Source organism: Balaenoptera borealis (genome assembly GCF_965194805.1).
Source record: "Balaenoptera borealis genome assembly, chromosome: 3".
NCBI classification, from domain to species: Eukaryota; Metazoa; Chordata; class Mammalia; order Artiodactyla; family Balaenopteridae; genus Balaenoptera; species Balaenoptera borealis.
In genome coordinates this window covers 124,458,074-124,482,055 of record NC_138866.1, presented here as the reverse complement: position 1 = coordinate 124,482,055, position 23,982 = coordinate 124,458,074, and the positions used below count along the sequence as shown (strand labels likewise).

The 23,982-nt window shown below is 35.6% G+C and overlaps 1 protein-coding gene and 1 long non-coding RNA gene across 2 annotated transcripts in view; both read right to left on the bottom strand.

Annotated features, from left to right (window-relative positions):
- The window catches only part of NRG4 (neuregulin 4), a 128,574-nt gene that overhangs the window by 47,177 nt on the left and 57,415 nt on the right, over positions 1-23,982 (bottom strand). The gene's annotated exons all lie outside the window — the stretch shown is intronic.
- Positions 8,049-13,176, bottom strand: LOC309626411. The gene is made up of 2 exons (XR_014243171.1): positions 10,074-13,176; positions 8,049-9,765 (listed from the first exon to the last, which is right to left on the bottom strand). It is a non-coding gene; the product is annotated as an uncharacterized lncRNA (long non-coding RNA).

The following is a 23,982-nucleotide window of genomic DNA, read 5'->3' as shown; positions in this document are numbered from 1 at the left end:
GCAGCAATAACCATGAAATATAAATTGCAGGAGATAAAGGAAAAGCCAGAAACAACAGTAGTAGTAGAAGACTTTAATTTACTTCTCACAGTCCATGACACATAAAATAGACAAAAATTATGTAAGAATAAACCAAATAATATAATTAAGATGACCTGACTGATACATTAAACTTTTTGCCTTAAAAATAGTATAATCCTTCTATATAAATATCCAAGGAATAGTTCAAAATACTAAATATTAAACCACTAAAAATCAAAACAGAACCTTAATAAATTCCAAAAGGGAGAAATATTACAGAGACCATCCTGATAATATTGCAGGGAAAAAATGGAGATAAATAAAAGCAGAAAACAAAAGGTCTTTCCAAGTGGAAGTTCCTTGGGTCAAGAGGAAATTAAGAGCAAAATTATAGCATTTCTAGAAAATCACAAATATTAGAACCTATAGGATACGGCTAAAGCAGTGTTCAAAGCAAAGTTCATTAGTTCTAAATACTTACATTAATAGGAAAGAAAAACTGAAAACAAGTTAATAAGTCCTCTCGATTAAAAAAAAAGAATGGTAAAATAATTAAAAGGGAAATAGAAGAACTTAAGATAAAGGCAGAAATAAATGGGTTAGAAAACAGAAAAAAAATAAATAAACCTATGAGCTAGTTCTCAGTAAAATAACTTTGGGAGAAAGCACATTGTGGTGGATTAAAGATGGCCACAAAGTCTTTGTCACTCTCCTCATTGAGTGTCAGCCTATTTCCCCTCCCCTTGAATCTATGACTTGTTTTGGCAAGTAGAATGTAGGAGATAATGCTTCATAATTTTCAAAGTTACACCTTGAAAGAGATCTGCCTGCATCTATTCGAATATTCCCTCTTGATCTCTATGTGAGAAGTTTGACTACCCTGTTGGGACAGAGACTTGAATCCACTTTGGATGTTTCAGAAACCACCAAGCCCCTAGCTGAACACAGCCCTATACGACATAGAGGAGAAGAAAAACCCAGTATCACTCTGCTTGAATTTCTAATCCACAGAATTGTACGCAAATTATAACATGGTTGTTGTTTTAAGCCACTGAGTTTTAGGATGTTACACAGAAATAGATAACCTTAGAATAGGGTGTTGGTGCAACTAAAAACCTAAAATCTGTGGCATTAGATTTGAACCAACAATACGTGGAGGTCTCAGGGGCAGAGACTGTTGGTAGAGGCTACAAGTATGGTGAGGAAATGCTACTGGAAGCTGAACGTAGCCCCATGAGTGACCTTTTGATACCATATGGAGTAGAACTGCCTACATAAGACCAGTGCAAATTCGTGTTCCATGAAATTATGAGCAAATAAAATGGTTGTTTTTAAGCTACTGATTTTTAGAATGGTTTGTTATACAAAATAGATAACCAAAATACAAATGCATAAGACATGATAAAGGAAATATAACCACAAAAATGAAGAATATTTTTTAAAATCATAAAAGAGGCTATTTTAATAAATTCTTTACATATAACATTGGAAACCTAGATGAATTGGATAATTGTATAACAAAATATAATTTACCAAAAATGACCCCAGATGAAATACAAAATCTAAACAGGCTGATTTCCAAAGAAGAAAATCCAGACAGACCATTCTCCATACAACAAATTTGTCAAGGAGCTATCCCTAAAAAACTAGACCCAGACAGTTTCATAGACAATTCTACCAAACTTTAAAGATTAGATCATTTTGATGCTAAACTGTTCCAAAGCAGTTACAGAACAAAAAAGAAGAAAGAAGAAGAAGGAAAACACTCAAATTCTTTCAATGAAATAGGATAATCATTGATCCCAAAACCTAACAAAGATTTTACAAATAAGAAAACAATAGGCCAATCTCACTTACAAATATCAAAGCAAAAATCCTAAATAAAATGTAAGCAACAAGAATCAGCAGACCATTAAAAGAATAAGTGAGTTGTATTCCAGGAACACAAAAATGGCTCAAAATCAGGAAATCTAACAACATAATTCATCATGTAAGTGAAGTTAAAAACAAAAAACACAATCATGTTCATAAACTCTGAAAAGGTATTTGATAAAATTCAACAACCATCCTTGACAACAACAACATTTGATGAATGTGAGAGGTTTCACTTCTGGGTATGACTTGCTAAGATGCTATAGGATGACCAGCACTCCCAGCCCCTGCAGAAAACTATGAAGATCTGGACAAAATATGAAAAGCAACTACCTGAAAGTCCCAGAGAATGAACAAATACAGAGTCTATTGGGGAGTTCATGCTCTGTTGAAGGAAGAGAGGCAATGAGATACATGTAAGTTCCTACTTCTGCAGCTTTTAGCCTGGGGCTGCGTGTGGCTTAAGTAGTGAGTAGAGCAGCAGTGGGGGCTTTGCATGGAAAAACTCTTTCTGGTCTGGGAAACCAGAAAAAAGAAGCTAAGAAGCCACAAATGCTGAAAGAGTGGGAGAATCCTAGATGAGAAAAAGCCAGAGAGGGGATCCCCAAATTCTGTCTACACATAGCTCAAACTGACCCCTGAACCATGCATGCTCAGAACAAATTCAAAACAACCTAGGTAAAAACAAAATATCAGAACAGAGACTGAAGCTACCAAATAAGAGACAGCGCTTGCAGTAAACACAGAAAACCATGCTCATCAGAGAGAAATAACAGAATTTAGAATCTCCACAATTTAACACTCATGTCTAAGAAACAATCCCAAATTATCTAGCATACAAAGAACCAACTGCCCCCCCCCAAAAAAGAGAACATTTTCAAGAGAAAAGAAGATGAACTGAGTTCAAAGTTAAGATGAATCATATATTGGAACTCAAAGCCCAGAATTTTATTTTATTTTATTTTTAATTTAGCTGCGTAGCTTGGCTTGTAGGCTCTTAGTTCCCTGACAAGGGACTGAACCCGCACCCTTGGCAATGAAAGTGCAGAGTCCTTAAAAGGCTAGAATTTTTTAAGCCACTAATGTGACTATCTTTAATGAAGTAAAGCAAAATATGTTTGGAGTGCATGAAAATCTCAGCAGAAAAATGGGAGGTCTCAGCAGAGACACAGAAACAAACAAACAAAAAGAAATCCAAGAACTGGAATTTAAAAAAAAAGTCAACAAAATAGAAATACATGGGTACTTACTAACATGACAGAATTTATCTACCTCACAACCAAATGTTAGCATCAGGTTTACTGGTGGAAATACTAAAGGCATTCCCACTAAAGTCAAAACAAAAAAAGGACACCACTGCCATCACTATTATTTAATACTGTACTGAAGGTCCTAACAGTGCAATTATATAAGATATAGAAATAAATGTCACGGCAATTAGAAAGAGTAAGTACTATTTATAGATGCTATGACTGTATACCTTGAAAACCCAAGGGAATCAAATGAAAAACTCCCACAAATAGTAATATAATTCAATAAAAGAGTGGAGGAAAATTAATATATAGAAATCATCAGCTTTGTTACATATAAACAATAATTAGAGATAGGAAGAAAAGGTCTCAATCACAAGAGAAACAAAATGATGAAATAACTAAGAGCAAATTTAAGAAATATGTAAAACCTATATGAGGAAAACTTTTAAAGATATTCCAAGTAAAACAGACTCAACTTCAGAAGCATAAATTCTAAGTTAATTTATGAATGTAAATGTTATCCCAATATCCAAAGACAGAAACTAAACAGTTCCTGAAGAAAACATAGGTAAATTCTATGGTTTGATGATCTGCTAGGAGGACTCAAAGGACTCAGCATATAGTTGTACTCTCGGCTATGATTTATTACAGCAAAAGGATACAAAACAAAACAAAACATGCAAAGGGAAAAGGCACATCGAGTGAAGTCCAGAGGAAATCAGGCAAAAGCTTCCAAGAGTGCTCTCCTAGCAGAGACACAAAGGACATACTTAAGTCCTCTAGCAATGAACTGTGACAATATATGTGAAGTTTTGTCTACCACGGAAGCTCATCAGAGACTAAATGCCCAGGATACATACCAGAATTGTAGACTCTCAAAACGAAAGCATGTATTCAGCATAAACCACACTATTTATAGAAACAATTTAGGCACAGTGAGACACCCTTATCATATAAGAAGTATATATAACTATACGGAACTGTTTACCAGCCAAGTTCCCAGACACCAGCATGGGTCAAATTTATAAACAGGTCCTTCTAAGAATAGCAGTCTCAGGACTGCTATGTTAACTGTTTTCTGCACATCTTGAATATGAAAAGCCTAATTATGAGTCAACATCCAAAAACCATACAAGATTGATAAAATTAACTATGTAAAAATTTAAAAAATCTTATTTGTGGCCAAAATTCACTAGGAGTAAAGTTACAGATAAGTGAAATTTTATGAAACTGTGAAAGAATTTTTACAACTCATATCGCAGACAAAAAGACACTATATCTTTTTATAAATCCTTATTATATAAAAAGCCCAGAAAAATGAATCCTAAAAAGACTACAACTTAATAGAAAAACTGAGAAGAAAAAAAAAACATTCACAGAAAAAGAAATACAAATGGCTCAACCTCACCTACCATAAGATAAATGTGTCAGACAGAGAAAGACAAATATCATATGATGTCGCTTATATGTGGAATCTAAAAGAAGGGTACAAATGAACTTACTTGTAAAACAGAAATAGAGTCACAGATGTAGAAAACAAACATATGGTTACCAAGGGGGAAAGGAAGGGAGGGATAAATTAGGAGATTGGGATTGACATATACACACTACTATATATAAAACAGATAACTAATAACCTACTGTATAGCACAGGGAACTCTACTCAGTACTCTGTAATGACCTATATGGGAATAGAATCTAAAAAAGAGTAGATATATGTATAACTGATTCACTTTGCTGTACAGCAGAAAATAACACAACATTGTAAATCAACTATACTCCAAAAAAAATTAGCTTAAAAAAAACAGATAAATGTGAATTAAGGCAACACTCAGATACCATTTCTCACCTATCAGATTGGTGAAAGTCCAAAGTGAGACAGCATACTCTGCTGGGAAATGAGGCACTCTCAAACACAGCTGGTAGGAATTCAAACACCTATGCAGAGCAATTTGGCAATATCTACCCATATTACAAATGCATATACCCTTGACCCAGTCAAATTCTTGGAATTTACTTGCACTCTATAAAATTACATACATATAAGGTTATCCACTGTAGCACTATTTGCATTAGCAAAAGATGAGAAACAACCCAAATGTCCATCAAAAGGGTTAAATACACCATACATAAAACATAATACTATGCAATTTTAATACATTGCTTGTTGCCATGGAAAGATCTCTAACATGTATTATGAAATGAAAAAAGCAAAGTAGAAAACAGTGTTATGATTGATAGAAAATAAGATTTCAGGTTGGTTTTGGCTTATACACGTGTAAATATATGTTAAAGATAAACAATACATAATATTAGTTACTTGTGAGTAGAAAATAGGGAAATAGGTGAAAACAATTTATACTGTATATCTTTTATTATTGCTTAACTGTTGGACCATGTAAATTTATTATCAAATTTTTAAAATGTCAATGTATTCTGTAACCAAAACTGAAGCAACCTTAGGAGATGGTTGCTTAAGGAATAATCTTAGCATGAGATAAGACCATGCCCCAGGCCTTTTATTCATATCTTTGCCAGACACTGGTAGCCAGCTCAGAGGCAAAGTTGGAAGGGAAAGGATAAACTAAGAGGACATTAAGTGAAAGACCTAAAATTTAAAGTTAAAAAAACTGTTCATGTTAGATCTCTAGCTATGGTTATTCGCATATGGAACTGAGTGGAAACAGGGACACATCTAGAGCCTGGTAATGGTACTGAGCAGATGATGCCCACAAGCATGTAGACCCCAGACTAGTTGGACCTGAACGTTGATGATCCTGACTCCTACTTATCTCACCACCAACCCATCAGAAGAATGTCCATGAGCCGATCACGCCCTCTTTGAACAATTACTATTAAACTTCTATCTTCTCCAAGGTGGGGACACATAGTTTTTCATGGCAGAAGCCCGCTGTGTCCCCCTTTGTCTGGCAAAGTAATAAAGCTATCCTTTCTGCTTCACCCAAAACTGTCTCCAAGATTTGATTTGGCACCGGTGTACAGAGAAGCTGAGCTTTCGGCATCAGTTAAGTTTTTAAGTGGACTGCATTACCAAAGAAACCACAAGCCAAAAGCCTGTTCAAATCCTAAAGCAATCTCTAGACCACCAAATCTAAACAGCTGGGACTTGGCTATGAAAACTTTGTAGTCCTCAAGAGGGATGAAGGGTAGCAGAATATGTCACCCCAAAACGTGCCACTCTGAAATAAGGATTATTTTCAGCTGAAGGAAAGTGAGAAGAACCAGACACAAGAAAAACTATCTGTCCTTCTCCTCTCTACCAGGAAGAGCAGGATGATTCTTCATCGCCAGACTACTCTAGATTCTAATCAACCTGTAGGTTGACACCAGAGGAATCTATGTAGCAAAACTTACTAACTAGTCCCTATCTTCCATTAAGTTTTCCTCATATATTTACTTTCCCACAGGTTGCCACCCTTGAAAGCCTAAAATCCCTTCTCGTCGTTACTTCTCTACAAATTTGTTGTTCTTTGTTCAGGTGCTGTGTAAGCCCCAAGTTTAAGCTAACCCTCTGAGTTACTCATCACCAAATACTCACATGTGTTTTTCACAATATATGCATTAATAAACTTCTGGTTTTCTGTTTTTTAACCTGTCTTTGTCAGTCTAATTTGCAAGGCCCCAACAAATGAACCTAAGATGGGTAGAGGAAAAATATTTTTCTTCCCTACTAGGATACATATTTTACAATGGCTACACTCAAGTGGAAAGAAAATCAATGGAGTCTGACCCCAAGATGACCTAGATGTTGGAATTAGCAGACAAGAATTTTACATCTCAAGGCTTTATGCTCAAGGATATAAAAGAAAATATACTTGTAATCAATGAAGAAATAGGATAGCTCAGCAGAAAAATAGGAAATATGAAAAAAAAATTAAAATGGAAATTTTGGAACTATTAAATACAATATCTGAAATAAAAAAATTGACTGGATGGGCTTAACAGCAGATTGTAAAGAACAGAAGAGTCAGTGAACTTAAAGACAGATCAGTAGAAATTATCTGTTTAAAATACAGAAAAAATTTTTAAAAAAGAAAGAAAAACCCTATGATCTGTGGAACAGTATTAAAAGGTCAACATACTTGTAATTGGAAACCCAAAAGGAGAAAAGAGAGAGAATGGGGCAGAGAAAAGAATATTTAATGAAATGATGGCCCCAAATTTCCCAACTTCAGTGAAAGACAAATTTGCATATTGAAACTCAGCCTACACCTAACAAACTTAGGCACATCACAGTTAAAGGGCTGGGGGAAAAGAGAGAAAATCTTGAAAGCCATCAGAGAAAATGACAGAGTACATATGGGGAAACAGTAATATGAATGACAGCTGATTTTGTATCAGAAGCCATAGAGACCAGAGGTAGTAGAAGGAAATATTTAAAGTGATGAAAGAAAAAAATTGAACCCAGAACTCTGTATCTTGCAGAAATATGCTTTAAATATGAAGGCAATAATAGCAGCATTATTCAAAATAGCCAAAAAGCAGGAAAACCCTCAAATGTCTATTAACTGATAAGTGGATAAATAAAATGTATATCCACACAATGCAATATTATTTGTCAATAAAAATAAATTAAGTACTGAGACATGCTACACATAGATAACTCTACAACATAAAATAACTAAGGCTAAGTCAAAGAAGCCATTCACAAAATAACCCTTATTGTCTGATTCCATTTGTATTAAATGTCCAAGATAGGAAAATTTATAGCGATTGAAAGTAGATTAACTGTGTGGTGGGGAATAGGGATTAATTACTAATGTTTGTGGTATACTTTTAGGAGGGGATGAAAATGTTCTAAAATTAGATTACAGTGATAATTGGTTGCATAACCCTGTGAATATACAAAAAAACACTGAATTGTTTACTCTTTTTTAAAAATTTTATTTATTTATGGCTGTGTTGGGTCTTCGTTTCTGTGCGAGAGCTTTCTCTAGTTGCGGCAAGCGGGGGCCACTCTTCATTGCCGTGCGCGGGCCTCTCACTATCGCGGCCTCTCTTGTTGCGGAGCACAGGCTCCAGACGCGCAGGCTCAGTAATTGTGGCTCACGGGCCCAGCTGCTCCGCGGCATGTGGGATCTTCCCAGACCAGGGCTCGAACCCGTGTCCCCTGCATTGGCAGGCAGACTCTCAACCACTGCGCCACCAGGGAAGCCCCTGAATTGTTTACTTTAAATGGGCAAATCATATGGTATGTGAATTATATCTCAATAAAGCTGTTAAAAAAAAAAGACTGAAGGCAATATAAAGACATTTTTAGATACGAGAAAATTAAGATAACTCATGGTCAGCAAGCCTGCATAGTAAGAAATGTAAAGGGAAGGTCTCCAGGCTGAGAGGAAATAACTAGATGGAGACTTGAATCTACAGAAAGGAATGATAAGCATTGGAAACAGTTAAAAAAAGAAGTGTCGCTTAAATATCGATTTAGATAAAATACAATGACTATTTAAACCAAAAACAATAACATTGTATTATGGAGTTTATAGACTTACGTAGATGCAATACCTACAATAATGATGGCATAAAGAACAGGGAAGTAAATGGAACAATATGGTTGCAAAATTTCTGCATCTTATATGAAGTGAAAATTATATGAAAGTTAATATAATCATATTAACTGTGAAGTTAAATCTGTATATTCAAAGCCTTGGAGCAAAAACTAAAAATATAATAATACAGAGGTAGTTAAAAGGCTTACAGATAAATTAAAATTCTACTTTAATGTTTAGTCATTTTGAATGGTACTAGCCACAGGAATCATACTGTTGATAGTCATGGGCTAAAGGACACTTAAAGAAAAATAAGCAATACAAGAATATGTAATACTTGCAACATACCTCAACTACATTTAGATTGTGTATTAAGTACAAGGGTACAACTGTAAGATGCTCTACACTACTGATAAATGAAGGAAACAAGGTTATTTAACGAAAGCTAAATTATAAAGTCTATGAGTCAGAACTGAACAAAGCCAAGGTCTTTTAAAAAAATGGAGAATGGCTGAATATATATTAACATATTTAAAGAAAAAGCCTGTCAATCTGAGGAGCTGTTGGTCAGCAAGAGAAACCAAGGGAAAAAAGGCACAAGAGGCAAACCTTAGCAGTGCTCATCTAAGCACTAACAGAGAAGAAGTTATGGCCCGAAGACTTCAAGTACAGTCCTAGGTAAGATTATTCCTCTTGTGGAAATGAATGCATCAGGCTAGTGACAAATTCAATTTATATAATTTTTCTTGTTTCCACTCTATGTTCACTAAACAACATTCTAATTATAAACTTGACTTCCCTTGTATGACAGTCACACAGAGAGAGGATATCTGACTCACATTAACTCAAGTCTGTGGAAACTACCACTCATAAATTAATAAATTAGAATAGTTATTTTAGACATTGGTCTCTGTAAGCCTAGTTTGTGCTCATGAGAGATGAGACCCCCCGCTCACACTATGCTTAATTAGGTTCCTAAGCATGGAAGCTGAGAGGAGATCTCCAGACTGTGATAATACCATGGTCACACAGTACTTCATGAGGCTATTTATTTCCTAGGTGTACGAACTTCACTGAGTAGTTCAAATCATTTTCTTTCTTTCTTTCTTTCTTTCTTTATTTATTTATTTTTGGCTGTGTTGGGTCTTTGTTTCTGTGCGAGGGCTTTTCTCTAGTTGCGGCAAGCGGGGGCCACTCTTCATCGCAGTGCGCGGGCCTCTCACTATTGCGGCCTTTCTTGTTGCGGAGCACAGGCTCCAGACGCGCAGGCTCAGTAGTTGTGGCTCACGGGCCTATTTGCTCCGCGGCATGTGGGATCTTCCCAGACCAGGGCTCGAACCCGTGTCCCCTGCATTGGCAGGCAGATTCTCAACCACTGCGCCACCAGGGAAGCCCCCATTTTCTTTTTAATTACAAGAGTTTGAAATTTAAATCTTCATATTACTAAAAAACTTAGCTTTGCTTTTTAACAGATGTGCTTGATTACATAAGATAGTGGAATAAAGAGATACTGTGACAAAAGAGAACATTGGCGAAAGGTCAGGAAATCAGACATAGTCCCTAACATAAGCTATCCCTTAGACGTAACAGAAAAGAGATTCATTCACAAAACTGGAAAATAGTGCCCAATTCTTGTTTATAATAATTTATTTTTACAGCAACTAGTGAATTGCTTAGACCATTCATCTATATAATGATAGTGCTAGATCTCAATATTATATTTATTATTACTACATCTGCTTGTACTGTCTTGGTAGAAATCAGACAAAATGGTTGTATCAGAATGTGAAAATGAACAGGTCCTAGATCAAACCTCAAATATTCCCAGTGAAATGTGTTATGAGAATTGCATCATAAAGGTCTATAAATATCAGAATTACACATTTCCTCTTGATGGCCAGAATTAGCTCTACATTTTGAATTTCCATTTAACACATATTGGTTAAGATGCCTTGTAAAAAGGATGAGGCAGGTGTAAAACAAAGGAAATTATTTTACTGATATTTTTAAGACTTTTTTCCACGGCCCTCCCCCAATTTGAGCCCTTTCCCACTCTAATACTCTACTGAGACTAAGAAAAGTTTCTGAGCTTTTCAGAAGCACTGGTTTGTTATAAACTTAATGAGAGAAGGCAATATGTAAACTAAAAAAGAAGGGCAAAAAAACAATTCAGTAACATCTCTGCAGAAAATTACAAATAACTTTTATTTTCAAATCTACTCTATTACAAAGCTCTTCCTCACAGAATGTCTTATTATATATCTTAGCTTTGTTTGCTTGGTATTAAATATCCCTATTTTTCTGTGATAAGACTTCCAAATTCTTCTCCATCCTGGTTTTCCTCCTCAACATTTTACTCAAAAAACATTTTCTTTTAGCATTTATTATATTCCAGGACCTATACTGGATGGAGGCAATTCAAAGACAAATAAGAGGATGCATTTCTTCCAAGGAGCTTATATTCTATTAGGGAGCAGCATATACATAAATCATTAAGTGAAGTAAAGAGTTATAAATATGTCTGAAACATGTCTGAGTATAACGTGAGCATATAATAGTCAGTAAAATTAATACTAGCTGTCATTTAAGGTAAACCCTCAAATATTGGTGGCTTAATACAAAAAAAGTATTTTATTTCTTGTTTACATTACAGTCTAATGCCCAGTGACAGGCAGCACGTCTCCATCTCTTAAATCTGCTAACTGGAAAACATGGCCTCCAAGGTCACTGAGGCAGGAAAAAGACAGGCTGGAGTTTTTCAGGAGATGGTTGTTTGGGGCCAGGTTTCGAAGTGGCCTGAATCCCTTCCCATAGCAAGCATACTGTCCCAGAACTCAATCACGTGGACCCAACCTAATGGTAAGTGAGGCTGGGAAATGTAGAGGACCCCACACATATTTATTGAACACTAACAGGCTCTGCCACAGGGTGCAAAATGGAGAACAGTTAATTCTACTTGGAAAAACTTCATAGAAAATATAATGCTTGAGTTGGGTATCAGATCACTCTACTTTATCAGTTTCCACCATACCTGATGGGAAAGCCAAGAGAATCAACTGAAAAAAATATTACGAACAATAAAAGAATTCAGCAGAGTAGTTGGGCATTCACTCATTCAATAGATAATTATTGAGTGCTTACTCTATGCCTGTTCTAGATGCATGGGAAACAGCATTGAATAAAATAAAAATTCTTAAATTTTTAAATTAAAAAAACCCCATGGAGTTTATAATCTAGCTTGGGGAGATACTAATAATAAAAAAAGTAAATAAAAAATCATATAGCATGTTAGTAGATGATAAGAGATTTGGAGAAAGAAAGAGTGGAAGTGGGAGAAGAATAGATTTCATTTTTTTTAAAAGTGGTCTGGGAGGCTTCATCCAGAAGTTGACAGTGAAGACATGAAGGATGTGAGGGAGTTAGCCATAAGGATATCCTGGGGGAGAGCATTCCACACAGAAAGAAAAACCAGGACATTATCTTATGGTCAGGAATTTTCTTGGCATTGAGGAACAGCAAGGATGTCCATGTGGCTGAAGTAGATTGAACAACAGGAGAGGAGAAGGATATGAGGGCAGAGAAATACTGTGGCCATATCATTAGGGTTTTATAGGCCTCTGATCTTTATCTGAGAGAGATGGAGAGTCACTGAAGAGTTTTAAATATAGAAGTAACATGATATTTATTAAGTTTACATATAAAAATTGATTTACATTTGTAGCAAAAAATAAAATCTATAGGAAAAAACTAGAGAAATGTGCAAAACCTATATAAAAGGTTTTTTAAACACCCCTGAAAGACACAAAAGAGGATTTGAATAAGTAAGAAGATATGTACTGTTCTTGGATAAAAAGACTCAGCACTATAAAAAAATTTTTCCTTATGTGAATGTATCAAACTAATGCAATTACCCCCTCAAAAAGTCCACAGTTTTTCTTTCTGGACAGACAAATTAATTCTGAAGTTCATATGAAAAAATTAAAAAGCAAGGATGGTTAGGGGTGTGGTGGTGCAAAAACTAGACTTACCATATATTAAATCTCACCATAAAGATTCAGCAATTAAAAGAGGTTGCTACTGGCACATGAACAGATGGACAGACCAAAGGAAAATGAGAGAAATTCCAGTAAGAATTTAAATACATATGAAACTTAGTATATAAGAAAGTTGGCATTTCACATCAGTGGGGGAATTCGTGCATTTAATAAATAATTATTGAGTACCTACTATGTTTCAGGCACTATTCTAGCAGTAAACATATGAATAAAAATTCCTGCCTTCATGAGGATGACATTCTAATGGAGATTGTGACATTTAAATCAAATATTGGAAGGAATGGGTAGCTATATTGAAGAAGATAAATCTGGATCCATACTTCACACCATATATGTATTCCAAATAGAAAAATTATTTAATTAAAAAAAAGAACCTGAAATAAACTTGGGAAAATTCTTTATAACTTTGGAATAGGAAAGGCTTTTCTAAGTATGACTTAAATGTGAAGTTTAAGAAAACAAAAATTGAAAATTTTGACTGCAGACAAACAAAAAAATTACTGCATGGAAAAATAAACACCATAGGCTAGGTAAAAAGAAACATAATAAACTATAAATAATTATTTTAAATTAATATTACACAGAAAAGGCCAATCTCCCTAATATAAGAAAAGTTCTAGAAATAAAAAGAAAAGGATCGATAATACAATTTTTAAAAATAAGCAAATATGTGAACAAATACTTATCAAAAAAGATAATTAATATTTAAACAATGAAAGGTGCCTGACTTTACTTATAATTAGGAAAATATAAGTGAAAAGAACACTGAGATACCATGATTTTATCTATTATATTGGCAAAAATCCAGAAGTTTGACAACTCTGTTGCAAGGGAAACAAGTACTCAAATATGTTACTGGTGGGAGTTCAAAATGGTATTATAATCCCCACAGAGAACAATTTGGCAACACCTATTAAAATCACAAATGTATATACCTTTAGCCCAGAAATCTCACTTCCAGGAATTTATTTTACAGATAAATAACTTCATACATGTGCAGATTTATGTACAAGGTTATATACTTCAGCATTGTGCAAGCAATAACATCCAACAATGAGTTCACCAAACTTGGGAGAAGAATGGATAAACACAGAGAGAACTTCAACAAAGAAAGGGAAAATATAAGAAAATACCAAAGAGAAGTCACAGAGCTGAAGAATACAATAAATGAATTAAAAAATACACTAGAGGGGTTCAATAGCAGATTAGATGAAGGAGAAGTAATCAGTGGTCTGGAATACAGGGCAGTGGAACTCACCAAACCAGAGCAGCAAAAAGAGAAAAGATTTTAAAAAGTGAAGACAGCTTAAAGGACCAATGGGACAACATCAAGTAGAATAATCACATTGTAGGGGTCCCAGAAGGAGAAGAGAGAAAAAAAGGGGCAGAACGTTTATTCAAAGAAACAATGGCTGAAACTTCCCTAACCGAAGGAAGGACACAGACATCCAGATTCATGCATATGAATGTCGAATCATTATGTTGTACACCTGAAATGAATGGAATGTTGTATGTCAACTATACTTCGCTAAAAAATGACATTAAAGTGATCACTGCCAAGAAGACGATGCAATGTAAAAAAGCATTTATGAGATAATGTTAAATGGAAAAAGTTGACTACACCATTTGATTTCTTCTATGTAAAAACAATTGGTCATGAGGCTCAGTCTAAGGGCTGAACTGACTTGAAGTTATGTGATTTGGGATGGGGACTGAGGTAAATTTCTAACTGAAAAGTTTCAATGGAAAAAAAAATCAATGAAATAGAAAACAAAAATGCAATTGAGAAAAATCAACAGAGCTTAAAATTGATTTTGAAAAAATTAATAAGTAAACCACTAGGAAAGAAAGAAAAAACACAAAACGCCTACATCAGAAATTAAAAGGTGAACATCACTACAGACTCTTCAGATGTTTAAAAGGTAATAAGAGGATAATATAAACAACATTATGCCAACACATTTGACATCTTATGAAATGGAAAAATTCCTTAAATACAACTTACCAAAACTAGCACTTGAATAAACAGAAAAGCTGAATTTCCTGTTTCTGTTAAAGATACTAAGTATACAATTTAAAACTGTCTCACAAAGAAAGTGCTATTGTCAGATGGTCTCACTTATAAATTCTTCTAAGCATTTAGCGAATAAATAATACCAATTTTACACAAATTCTGTCAAGAGACTAGAGAAAAAGGGAACACTACCAAATTCAATGTATAAGACTTGTATAACCTTGATAACAAAACCCAGAAAGGGTATTAGAAGAAAAAAAATTATAGGCCAATATTCTCTTGAATACACATGCACAAATCCTAAATAAAATACTTGAAAATCAAGTCTAGTAATATATAAAAAGAATAACATAAATAAACAGGGTTTATCACAGGAATGCAGGATTGGTTAAACATTTGAAAATCAATGTAGAGACTTCTGTTCAGCCATGATGGAGTAATAGGTACTAAATTTATCCTCTTACCTTAAGCAACTAAAAAACAAAGACAAAAATATAAAACAATGTTTACACATAGTGGACAAGAGGCAGCACAGGATGGTGATCCCTGAGAGAAGGGTAATAAATGAGGTAAACTCTACGATTACCACAGTTTACTGGCTGGAGAAAATTTCCAAGACACAGCACAGGCAGGGGTATTCAGGTGGAAATGGGTCTTCCTGATTTGAGGGACAGAGTTTAGGATCTGAGAAGGCCAAGGAAGCTAAAATTCACATGGCACATCACCATATAGAGAACTGCCCAGAGAGAGAAAACTCCACAGATCTTCAGAGGGTTCTAATTAAGTCTTCAACTGAATACCAATCAGCACACACATAAGGAAAACAATCAAGGTTGGAGAAAAAAAAGAAAACACTGGAAAAAAGCAGGTGGAAAAATTCATGAAATTCACACAGGGTTGAACAGTTCATGCTCCTGGCAGCCAGAACAGAGAAACCTTGTAATACACGGGTATCAGGTAGTGTATTCAGAATGGCATTGGCTCAGTAGTGGGGGTAAATTATTAACTAGATTAAAAATTTCTCTAATCTCACCAAGTTTAAAAAGCAAATCTGAAGGATCATACTGTTTTCAAATAAATTAACAACATCCTAGGAAAAAGCTCAAAATTATTTAAATAAATACAAACAACACAACAAACCCAGACGTGACACAGGACAGAATTAGTGAACAAGGATATTAAAACAGCTATTACAAATTATCCCATATGTCCAAAAAGGTGGAAGAAAGTACAATCATGTTAAGGAAAGATATAGAGTTTTTTTTTTTTTCATATGTTACAAATCTCTTTAAGAGTTGATTTCCTGTTAATGCCAAAAATAATAACAATGTATTGTGTGGTTTATAACATATAATGACTTAAAGTATATGGCAATAATAGCAGAAAGGCCAAAAGAGGGGAAATGTAAGTGTACTATTGAAAGGTTTTTATATTATAATTGAAGTAGTATAATATTAATTGAAAGTAGACGATGATAAGATGTACTATAAAACCCAAAAACAACCACCAAAAAAAACAAAAGCAAAGAGACTGTAGCTGATTCAAAGGCAATTAAGTGGAATTATAAAAACATTCCATCTGAAAGAAGGCAGAAAAAGAGGAAAAAGGGAACAAAGAACAGAAGGGATTAGTAGAAAACAAAGAGCAAAATAGCAGGTTTAAACCCAATTGTATCAATGACTACATTAAATGTAAATAGTCTAAACAATCTAGTTAAAAGGCAGAGATTGTCCATTGGATTTTAAAAATCAAATTATATGCTGTCAAAAGGAAATTCACTTAAAATATAAAGACATAAATAGGCTTAAAATTTAAAAATTGAAAAATATATACCATGCTAAAACTAAGGGGAAGAAAGCTGGAATGTCTATGTTAAAATCAGACAAAGCAGGCATAGAGCAAAGAATATTACTAGGGATAAAGAGAGTCATTTTCTAAGGATCAAGGAGCCAATTCATCAAGAGAACATAACAATCCTAAATTGCTTTTGCACCTAATAGCAAAGCTTCAAAATACATGAAACATAAACCAATAGAAGAAACAACAAATAGAAAAATCCATAACTACAGTTGTGAATTTCACTGGAATAGATAGAATGACAGTAAAAATATAGAAACCTGAACACTATCAATTAATATGATCTAATTGACATTTATCAAACACTCCACTCATTAAAATCAGAAATACATGTACTTTTCAAGTGTGCATGGAACATGGTAAATGATAGATATGCTAGACATATTATGAGCCTAAAACAAGGCTCAATAAATTTAAAGAAATTCAAATCATACAAAGTATAAAATGTGAACATAGCAACATTAAATTAAAAATCAATAATACAAAAGTATCTAGAAAATCCCCAAGTCTTTGGAAACTAAACAACACACTTATGAGTCAAAGAAGAAATCACAGGGAAATTAGAAAGTAAACAAACTAAATGAAAATGAAAACACAACATATCAAAAATAATGGGAACTAAACAGTGTTTTCAGGGGACTTCTGACTTCCCTGGTGGCGCAGTGGTTAAGAATCCACCTGCCAATGCAGGGGACATGGGTTCGATCCCTGGTCCGGGAAGATCCCACATGCTGTGGAGCAACTAAGCCCATGCACCACAACTACTGAGCCTGCACTCTAGAGCCCGCAAGCCACAACTACTGAGCCTGCGCACCACAACTACTGAGCCTGTGCTCTAGAGCCTGCAAGAGACAACTACTGAGCCCGTGTGCCACAACTACTGAAGCTTGTGCACCCTAGAGCCCGTGTGCCACAGTACTGAGCCCACATGCTGCAACTACTGAAGCTTGCACACCTAGAGCCAATGCTCCACAACAAGAGAAGCCACCACAGTGAGAAACCCATGCGCTGCAATGAAGAGTAGCCCTTGCACGCTGCAACTAGAGAAAGCCTGTGTGCAGCAACAAGGCAGCCAAAAAAGAAAAAAACAACAACAGTGCTTTCAGAAGAAATTATAGCACTAGATGTTTATTTAAGAAAGAAGAAAGGTCATCAACACTGGCCTAAGGTACCGTGGCAAGCTTCTTCCCCATCTAGTAAGACACTGCCTTACCCTCTTCAATAAGGTCTGAACCACAACTGGGGTATTGGGCAAGGTGTTCTCTAAGTTTGTTTCTTCCTTAGGTACGCTCTCTCAGGCTAGAGGTAGTGGCTGCTCTCTTCACCTGTTATTCCTGTATTCTTTAGGTTTCACTATACCCTTCTTAGAAGCTAATCCTCTTTTACATATTTAATAATTCTGTATATATTTAATACTCAGATTACTGTTCAAGTTACTGTTTTGGTTCCTGTCTCCTGACTGAACCTAACTAAAACAGAATTGGTACTGGGTGTGATGGCAGGAGACAGAACCTCAAGGATAAGATTTTGGGATTGATCTGGTCATGCCCTTAGGTTTAAGCGTAGGAATAAACTCCCTGACAACAGGAAATGGGAGGCTATTAATCCATAGCATGCAGCAGCATCACAATTAATTGTGATGAATTACAAGTCATTGTAATTGTACCAATTGAAGTAACTTAAGAGCTCTTAGGTATTATGGCAGTAATGTTGACCACAGGACAAGGTATGGGATGTCTTGAATGCACTAGAGCACTTGTAGAAAGAAAATGATAAACTCAAATCCAAGTCTGGGAACTAAAAAGCTCCCATAGCCGCCCTAAAATAATCCATTTCTTATAGCCACAGAGCTGATTTTGCTGAAAATCTAATGTGATATTTACTTTGTTCAGGCTATTGAATTACAATACTAGTTGAGTTTATGGTCTTTCCAAGCTTCTTATGTGAATAACAGGGCACCGATTGATAAAGAATGAGCCCTTAAAACTTGAAATGGGGACATCTGGTAGGCAAGATGAAACTGGCAATCTCAAATACCCTAGTCCCTTAATTGTGGAAGTAGCTGGCCTTCCTATGTCTGAGGAAAGTAGCTTTCCTTTGTTTAAAGAACTCTGTGATAACTTTACATGGGGCAAATGCCTGGCAAGGGGACACTCGTTCTCCTCAAGACCCACCAAAATCAACCCTTATTTCTACTAGGCCAATAACTAGGGTCAAACATCAGCATACTCCAAAAATAATGTATATACTATGACCCAAGAGGAGAAAGCTTATATACCAGAAGAATTACATTATTGTGTGTGTGTGTGTGTGTGTGTATCCTGGGGAATATGTGCAGGAGTAGATTCTAAGAAAAGACCAAAGAGGGATAAGTTTATTGATATGGGTGCACTTACTAGAGATTCTGGATTTAATGTGTTAGAGCTTCTTCCCATTGTATGAGCTAACAGCTTGGTTGGTGGACTGAAACTTGGACTCAGTAGCCTACATTTAATGAAAATAAAATGCTGGAGCTCCTATGGCATGCTGTACATGAGGGAGCATGAAATCTTAGGGTTAGGAGTGCTGGAGTGGATTTATCGTGTGTGAGCTACACGACTACCTCACCACTATATCTCCCAAGAAGGCGTAGAAGGCACTCCTATCACTAATGCATTGTTAATTCATTAGTGAGGGCAGCACCTGTATCTTCGAGGAGCTCCGTGGTTGCTCTCCTGTGTAGGCCACATAGACTATGGGTGATGCCACCATGAGACATCAGATGACCATATGGTCTGAGCTTCCCATCATGAACTGGGTGCTGTCTGACTCAACTAGCTGTGTTTGAGCATAAACAATTCATTGTCAAATGGAAATGGCATATAAGAGACCAAGTATAGGCAAATCCATAAGGTACAATAAGTTACATGAGCAAGTAGTTCAGACTCTGACTCCTGTTGTGTTACCTCTTCTCAAATCTATGCTTATAGTCTCCTGAGGAGTTCCTAATAACTAGCAAAGGAAGCAAATATTCAAGCCTAGTTTATAAATGGGTCTGTACAATATGCTGGTGCTGAAAGTGGACAGTTACAGCATTACACCCCTACTCAGGGGTGACTAATATTCAGTGATAAAGGAAAATCCTCCCAGTGGGCAGAACTCTGAGCAGTACATTGCCTATCCACTTTGTCTAAAAAGATGGCGAGAAGTATGTATCCACGAGCAGTTGCTCTACAGAACTATATAGATCCATGGGCAGTTGTTAACAATTTGGCTGTATGGTCAGGGAAGGAAGTAACAAGAATAGAAGGTAGGTGACAAGAAAATGTGGAGAAGTAGGTAGACGGATATTTCAGAATGGGCACAGACTGTGAAGATATTTGGTTCCCATGTGATTGCATATCAAATGGCCTTCACTGCAGAGGGTGCTCTTAATAATAAGGTGATGTGCTCTAAATCAAAATGACATGCTCTTTCAGTCACCCTCTTTCCCAAGCTGTCCTAGTGCTTGCTTAAAGGGTCCAGTAACAAAGTGACCATAGTGGCAGAGTGGAGGATATGAATGGGCTCAACAACATGGACTTCCCCTTACCAATGCTGACTTGGCTAATGCTACTACTGAGTGCCAAGTCTGCCAACAAAGAGACCAACACTGAGTCCCTGATATGGAACTATCTTCTGGGGGAACAGTCAGCTACTCGGTGGTGGGTTGGTTACATGGTACATTTTCCATCACAGAGGAGGGCAGAGATTTGTTCTCACTGGAAATGACACATATTCCAAATATGGATCTGCCTTCCTTGTTCATAATGGTCTGCCAGCACAAATATCCAAGGACTCACAGAATGCCTTATCTACCATCACAGTATTCCATAACACTGCTTCTGATCATGGAACTCATTTCTAAGGAAGTGCCGCTCTGAGTTCATATCCATGGAATGAAAATGGTTTTACTACATATGCTATCACTTAGAAGCATCTGGCCTAATTAAAAATGAAATAAAACTAATGGGAGAAAAAAAAAAGCTGAAAGGATGGGGTTCCATTTTACAGGATTTGGTTATGTGCTTTGAATCAGACAGAGGTCATTGTATATGGTGCTGTCTCCCCCACAGTTAGAATGCATGGGTCTGGGAATCAAGAGGTGGAACTGATAGTGGCTTCACTCACTATTATACCTAATAACCCACTTGCTGAATTTTATTCTCACCTTACAATTTTGAACTTCATGCCTATGAAGTTCAGAGATGCTAGACCCAAAGAGGATAACGATTCCATCAAGGAATACACAAATGGTCTACTGAATTGAAAGGTAAGACTTCCACATGGTCATTTTGGGCTCCACATGCAACTGAACCAAAAGGAAGAAGAGTGGGTTACTCTACTGGCTTCAGCAGTTGATCCCAACTATCAAGAGGAAATTGGACTATTGGCATATAATGGGGAAAAGGAAGACTATACCTGGAACCCAGGGAATTCTCTGCGCTGCCTCTTAATACTCTACGTCAATTCTCAATAGTGCAGGTTAATGGCAAATTACAGCAATCAAAAAAAAGGCTGGGGTATTGAGGACTCAGATCCCTCAGGAAAGAAGGTTTGGGTTACTCCCCTTGGTAAGAAATCTACTGATGTGATGGCTGAAGACAAGCAGAATATGGAATGGGTAGTGGAGAAGGAAGCCACAGATATCACCTATGGTCTTATAACAAATTAATTACAAAAAAGATTGTAATATGTATCTTTTCTGCTCGTTATATGTATGTATTTGGAGATATTAACCATTTTCTTTTCATTCTCCATCTTACCATTACTGGAGGTTAAACTTAGCCATTAGTCTTTATATTACAGTATATTCAGTTGCACTATGACTAAATCTGAGGAGTAATTAGTATTGCCAGCTATAAAAACAATTACTGTTGGGACTGAATTAATTTGGGGAAAGTATGAGAATTCCTTGGTGTGTGGAAGTTCAAGTGAGTGTAAGATGTACATAGGGTAGCCAAAGGAGGGATATGCCAGTTATCAATTTACTGCCTCTCACCTCTAAATCTAGACTTTGTCCAAGCTTTGTGAAACTTGGGCTTGAAAGTATACTATTTCTCCTTTGCCAGCTGGCATAATGTTAGGCCTTGTCAGTAGAGAGCACCGGAAGGACACCGTAAGAAGGGATTTTTTTTCTTGCTCCTATGGTGTGATGGCCAGTTGGAGGCTTCTGGTGGTATACCCAGTTATGCACACCGTCCAGAAAGTTTCAACAGCACCCCAGCAGGTCTTGCTCACACACTAGCAAGCAGCCTCCCAATGAGACTCACCAGCAACCCAACGGGTGATTTCTGCTTAATAGCCTTGGCCTGAGAATTTCTCCACCATCTAGTAGGCCATAGCTGAACTCTCTCCATCAAGATCTGAATCTCAGCATTGATGGAGCATCCCCCAAGTTTTTTCCTTTCTTGAGTACTCTCCCTCAGCTTAGAGGCAGTGGCTGCTCCCTGCATCTTCTATTCCTGTATTCTTTATAGGAATTCTTTTTACCAATTTAAATTTTTTATACTAAATTAGGGAATATCAAGAATGACTTTATGCCAATAAATTTAACTACTTAAATGAAACGGAATTATTCCTTGAAAGGCACAAACTACCAAAGATTACTCAAGAAGAAACAGATAACTTTAACTTTACATCTATTAAAGGCACTGAAATTATATTTAAGAATCTTCCCACAAGTAAAACTCCAGGCCCAGATGGCTTCATTTTTAAATTCAACCAAATATTTAAGAAAGAAACATTACAAACCCTAAATAAACTCTTCCAGAAAACTGGAGAGATGGGAACAACTTTCCAACTCATTCTGTGAGGCTAGCATTACCCTATAAAGAGTTCACAGTGTATAATTCCATTTACTATATAAAATTCTAGCCACTGCAAAATCAATCAATACTGACAAGAAGCAAATCAGCATTTACTTGAGAACACAGGGATGGTAGGAAGAGATGAATTACAAAGGGGAATTAGGAAACTTTGAGATTATGGATATTTTCATTATCTTGATTATGCATGTGGTTTCATAGCTCCATACTTATGTCAAAACTCACACTGTACATTTTAAATATGTATTCTTTAAATATGCTTTAATATAGGTATAAAATATACCTTAAATATACCATATCAAGCTGTAAAAAAATTAATATAATTTACTACATTAGTCAAATAAAAGAAGAAAATCATATGACCATTTTGATAGGCACAGAAAAAGCATTTAATACAATATAAAACACATTTATGATAAAACTCTCAGCAAAGAATAGAAGGGAACTTCCTCAATCTGTTAAAAGATATCAACAAAATCCTACAGTTGATATACTTAAAAATGAAATATTGAGTTTTCTTTCCTTGAGGTCAGAAACAAGACAAGGATGAGTGCTCTCACCACTTCTATTCAACAAATATACTACAGATTCTAGCCACTACAATACAGCAGGAAACAAAGTAAATAAAAGGTATAAAGATTTGATAGAAGTATAACTGACATTTTCAAAGATGACAAGATTGCAGATTCTTTAGGACTATTTAGACACACAATTATCATAATTCATATGTGAATTCAGCAAGATCATTACACATAGAATCAGTATAAAAATAATTTTATTTCCACACACAAGCAGTTAGCATTTGGAAAATGAATTTTTTTAATGCCATTGAAAATGCCATCCAAAAACATTAAAATATGTATTTTTAAAAACTAATGAAATATATGCAAGATCACAACACCAAGACTAAAAAATAGATACTGCTGAAAGAAATGTAAGAAGACATAAAATCACAACATTGTAAAGAATTATACTCCAATAAAGATGTTATAGAAAAAAAAAGAAAGAAAAAAAAAGAAGACATAAAATCAAGGTATATAACATGTTCATGAATTGGAAGTCCTCAACTTTATTTGAGGCCAATTCTCATATTTGACCTAAAGATTCAATCCCAGTTAAAATCCTTGCAGGATTTTTTGGAAGTTGAGAAGCTGCTTCCAAAATTTAAATTAGACAAAATGGTAAACCAGACAGACTAGTTTCTACACAGCAGCTGAAGCCCTGCTTTCAACAATCTCAACCACTGATTGGATTAGGTAATCTATGATTACTAGTGCCTCTAACCACTTGTCAGAATCTTATGTAAATCCTCTCTAAAAGAAGATAATACCATCAAAAACCTTAAAATATCTCTACAGTTTTCACACAAAATGTCTGACACATTAAAAAATAACTACCTATATAAGTACTCAAGACAATCTGATTAAAAACCAAATAGATGTTTTCCACAGAAACAAGAAAACTGATTCTAAAATTCATATGGAATTTCAAGGTACCCTGCATAGACAAAACAATTGTGAAGAACGAAGTTAGAGGACTAACACTTCCCAA